Source organism: Pteropus vampyrus, unplaced genomic scaffold (assembly GCF_000151845.1).
Source record: "Pteropus vampyrus isolate Shadow unplaced genomic scaffold, Pvam_2.0 Scaffold23, whole genome shotgun sequence".
Lineage (NCBI taxonomy): Eukaryota > Metazoa > Chordata > Mammalia > Chiroptera > Pteropodidae > Pteropus > Pteropus vampyrus.
In genome coordinates, this window is record NW_011888804.1 from 9423070 (window position 1) to 9428556 (window position 5487).

Below are 5487 nucleotides of genomic sequence, written 5' to 3' on the forward strand. Positions count from 1 at the left end.
GGTATATGTTTTGCCACGTATTTTTGGTACTTCGAGGTAGATAACACACGTGGACCAAATTTGGCATTCATTTTCAGTTGCTGCTGGAATCATGTTTTAAGAAATGTGTACAGAATGAAAAACTTGAAAACACGAATGAAAAATGTTTTAGGAAAAAATAGATATTTTTATGCAATTATGTACAGTCTCACTTGTCAAGGTAAGATTTCCGTTTCCTGTAAAACAGATGATTGTTCTATGAGGGAATGTTTTTGTCTTAGTGCATTTCTTTTGTCTTCTCCTGTATTTTAATATATTATATATTAAAGATATTGGCTGGTGTAAAAATAAAAAGCATTTCATCTAAAAAAAAATCTGTGCAACGCTAGCAGATGAGCTGCCCTTGACCTCTCTGGACTTTGCCTGTGCATACCTTTTTTCTGCTGATCCTGTGATGGAACTTGGTATCAGATCGTATGACTCCTTCGAGTGAAGCACCAAAGTAGAGGGTCCTCGTAGAATCCCTGTTACATCTGCTTGTAGCCCTGCCTCTCCTCTGCTCTGGGCTGCTGCGGTTCCTTCCACATTTGGTCACAACCACCTCTCTCCCTAGAATTTTCTTCCCATCATCACTTTAGTTCTTTAAATCTGAATGCTTTCCTTTAACCTCGATGGCATCAATAGTTTGGCTGAGGAAAGGAACAAGTAGCCTATGCTACTTTACCATCTGCAGGAAACCAGAAATCATTTTTTACAATTGTTTGTTGCTAATATAGTTGACGTTTTCTATTTCTATATGTTTATATAGTTATGTTGAAGAACTTCATTAGCTTTTCTGAGTAGACAATCTATTGAAAGAACTAAGAATCATTACTTCAAATCATTTTTCTCTTGTCATATTGCATTGGCACTAACAGTGGCCACCCTCGCTTTACTGAGAATGTGTCAAATGTTTCACTCTTAAGTATGATATCTATTTGTTGTATGTTTCTGGAATATGCCCTTTAGCAAGTTAAGAAAATTTCTATCCGCTCCTAGTTTATTAAGAGATGTTTTCCTTTTAACAAGAAATAGATCGCCGATTTTTAAAACATTTTGAAGGGATGGTTTTTGTCTCGTCTGCAAATGTGTGGAATTAAATTCTTTTCTAATGTTTATCCATGCCGTTATGGGATAAAATTTATGGCTGTGATTTATTATTATTTTAATGTAATGCAACATTTAGTTTGTTAATATTTAATTAGGATTTTTGCATTGCTAAGTAAGATTGATCTATAAAGTTTTTATTTTGTATTCTGTTCTAGTGTCAAGGTTATGCCAGCCTTGAAGAAGAATTAGGCTATTTCCAACTTTTTTGTGCTCTGGAATAGTTTATTTAGCAATAAAAGTTTTTTTTTAGAATTCACAATAAAACCGTCTGTGCCTGATACCTTATTTTTCCATAAAAATATGAGCTGTAACCAGTAAGGCCTACACATTCGAAGTGTACAGCTTTGTGAGTTTTTCCACATGATTATGCTTGCATAACCATCACCCACTTAAGAATATAGAACATTTCCAGCAACTCCACAAGGTCCCCTTGTGCCCCCAAGGTAAACAGTGTTCTCATTTCTGTCACCATAGATTAGTTTCTCCTGCATTCAGACTTCGTATAATACAATGATATAACATGAACTCTTTTGAGTCACTTTTTTCCCTCAACATGATGTCTGTGAGATTCATCCATGATATCGAATTGTAGTCAGTAGTTCATTCTTTCTTCCTAGCTGTATATTCATTTTATGACTATGCCACAATTTATTTACCCATTCTACTGTTGATGGATTTGGGGGTTGTTTCCAGTTTTTGCATATCACAAATGAAGCTGAGAGGAACATTCTTGCCCATGTCTTTCGGTGGCCACAAGCCTTTAGTTTTGTTGGGTGCCTGCCAGGGGATGGAATCGCTGGTCACGGGGTGTGCATCTGCTTAGTAGTTACTGCCCAACGTTTCTTCACAGCGCTTGTCCCAATTTACCTTCCCACCTGCAACAAGAGAGTTCCGGTTGCTCCACATCCTCACTGGCACCTGTTATGAGGTGCCTTTTTTAAGGATGGGGCAGATATATATCTAGATATCTAGATATCTATACACACACACACAAAAAAAAAGGGAAAGAAACAGATATCCCATATACTCCCTGTCCCCACACAAGCACAGCCACCTCTGCTATAAACATCCCCCACTGGAGGGTACATTGGTTACAGTGGATGAACTCACACCGACACATCATTGTCACCCAAAGTCTGTAGTTTGCATTAGGGTTCACTCTTGGTGTTCATTCTATGGGTTTGGACAAATGTATAACGACATGTATCTACCTTTATAGTATCATACAGAATATTTTCACTCAGGGCAGATTTTTAACTTCTTTTTCAATTTGTTCTAGGCTTATTGGTCCATTCTGTTCTTTTTTTTTTTTTTTTTTCCTGCCTCTAGGATCAATTTTGTTAATTTATGGCTTCCTAGAAAACACCATGTATGTAGATTAATCAATATAACTGTTCTAGGTTTTGGTATGTAATGTCTTGGTTTTATATTTTTTTCTTAAAGTATGCACAGATTAAATAGGATTGCAAGGCTGTAACAAAACCCTCAGCCCCTTGCCTCACCCTTCTCACTTCCTCAGACTCTTCCAGTATTTATATGTTTATGCTTTTTAAAAATAAATTAACGCCGATGTTTATTTACACTGTTCTATTTCTTGACATTGGTTAACAAAATCCAATAAGTTTCAGCCGTACACTTTTAACAGTAAGGCATATATATATTTTACACTGTGTGTTTACTTCCCATAGTTAGATTTCTTTCTGTCAACACATATTTGACCCCCTTTACCCCGTCCACCTGCCCGCTCCCTCTTGATTTATAATTTTCGGACTCTGTATGTTCACGTCCCAGTCGTAAAGGTTGAAATTGCAGCATTCTTTCCCCGGCCCGTCCTCGCACCTCCCCGCCCTCCACATTCTCAGTCTAGTTGTGTCACAGTTTATGGCTTAGTCAGTATTCCGTGTCGACCTTATGATCATGTCACTGTTGTCACAGCTGAGCCAAGTAGGGATTTCTCTTTTAATTTTTTTTTACAATGTTCTTTTTTCCTAGAGTTAGTCATGGCCTCGCTTTCTGTTTGCTTCGTTCTATGTATCTATCGCTGATTTTTCCAATCTCTCCAAAAGAGTGGGGAAAAACGCTTCTGATTATATTTTTGACATGTTCACATGTGTCACATGTCCTCTAAGTTCCGTGTTTCTCCTGGTGCCATCAGAAGGCCTCCTCTGTTGGTCCAGGACCTTCAAGAAGCAGCATCCCAAAGATGGGATTAAATGTACAAGGATTTTTGCAGGGAAATACCTGGGTGAGAGAAAATGAGGGAGCCAGTTCAGGCTGGCAGAGCCTTCAGACCGAGATGTAATTACACCAGAGAAGGAGAACAGAAGACCAGGTTGGGCGGGAGCATCTCAGGCTGCTTTTTAGCCTAAGGCAGTTTCTGCAAAGCTGTCAGGGACTCCTCAAGCCTGAGGTGGCTGTCAAAGGCCTCCTGGGTCTCCCAGGAACCAGCCTGCCTCAGTATTCCTGTTGTCGTGTGTCCTTGCCTGGGAGAGGTCCATGGGGGGCATGGCCTCAGCACAAACTGGAAGGTGGATTTCAGAGCTCAGCAGCTGGGGCGCTCGGTCATTTATACCCCCAGAAACTGGAGTCGGGGAGTTGCGTTTTCAGTTCTGCTTCTCCACGGAAGTTTGCGGAGCAGCAGTTGTGTGGTCGCTGTGTGGGCTTTCTTCTCCGGGGAAGCTCAGAAGGAAGAAGCCAGTGAGGCGAACCACAGCTCCCTTTGCTGAAGCTGATGTTGGGATTGGACATGTGCTCTCCTCACCCTCCTCCGCCGTCTGTTCTACATTCATCTTCCCCCAGCAATCGCCTTGGCATGTGTGGGTGGCCTGCCTGGTAGATGGCACAGACCTTCATTTTCAGAGGGTTGAACACTATCTAAGAGACTGTCCTCAGCCTGAGGTTGCCACACATGTCTGTTCACAGTTGCAGTGGGGGAAGGGGAAGCTTCCAGGTGGTCACCTGAGTTCCAAATATATTATTTCTTGTCCCCGTTGTGTAGAAACAGCCTCCTCCTGCTGATCAGTTACCTCTGTCGACACGGTGATTCCCTTTTCCTCCTGCTGGTCCTCGGGCAGAGGTGTCCACACTGCCCGGGCAGCAGCTGGAACTTGAACTGCGGTAGGAATCTTCCTGGTCATCCCTCTAGTGACCGGGACCTCCACCCCTGCAGAACCCAGAACTGTGGCTTGGGAAGCACAAAGTGGCAAGTGGAGCAGCTCAAGTGCCAGGTATTTTTCCTATGAGGACTCAGAACTAGATAGAGTCTCTGATTGAAGGAAAAACTGGATCCTGGGCCGTCTCTCTCAATGCCAATGCTGCCTCTAGCTCTCTGAGCTCCAGGCAAAGGAGAAGGCGGGTAAGTAAGGAAGTCTCTGTACCGTGGCCGGTACAAAGCAGACTGCCCGCAAATGGACAGGAGGAAAAGCACCGAGGAAGCAACCCGCTACAAAAGCTGCTCTCAAGAGTGCGCCCTCTACTGGAGGCGTGAGGAAACCTAATCATTACAGGCCTGGTCCCATGGCACCCTGTGAAGTCAGTCGTTATCCGAAGTCCGCTGAACTTCTGATCTGCAAACTTCCCTTCCAGCATCTGGTGCAAGAAGTTGCTCAGGACTTCAAAGCAGATCTGCATTTCCAGACTGCAGCCGTCCGTGCCTTGTAGGAGGCAAGTGAGGCCCATCTGGTTGGCCTTTTTGAAGACACTAACCTGTGTGTTACCCATGCCAAACATGTGACAATTATGCCAAAAGGCATCCATCTAGCATGCCGCATAGGTGGAGAATGTGCTTAAGAATCTACTATGATGACAAACATTTCATTCTTTAAAAAAAATTTTTCCCCCCTGTAATTGGCAGTTCTGAATGTTAGATATTTTTTCCCATGGAGTCAAAAGGTACCTAAGTATATGATTGCAAGTGGAAAAATTGGGGACAGAAATCAGGTATTGGCAGTTTTTCCGTTTTCACTTGTGAATTTTTAATATGAATGGGGGGACATAAAGCAATAACGCAAGTCAGTGTTTCAGTGAACAAGTTTCAGCAGTCCAACTCTATGACAATTATAAATAAACCTGTGAAATTTTTCTGGACAATGCTAGCATTCGGATTTTTAAAAAACGAGTAAATTTCTTATTGATGGCAAAAAATAAAACAAAAGCCCTGCATCCTGATGGCTAGCACCTGTCATCTGAGAGTGTTTCCTCATGGCTTTTCAGCCGTGCCTTTAGAAGGCCGTTCCAGCTCTCTACGCAGCTGCTTCTGGATGGCACGGTACGTGCCATGGCTGGGGGCAATCACGGCCATGTGCTGTGCCGTGTGGGACTCCATACCTGGTTATCATGCCTTCTGTAAGCCCCTGGGTG

General features: G+C 42.6%; 1 pseudogene; it reads left to right on the forward strand.

The window, feature by feature from the left end:
- Positions 1-177: 177 nt before the first annotated feature.
- LOC105289408 lies at positions 178-4917 on the forward strand (annotated as a pseudogene).
- The last annotated feature ends 570 nt before the right edge of the window (positions 4918-5487 follow it).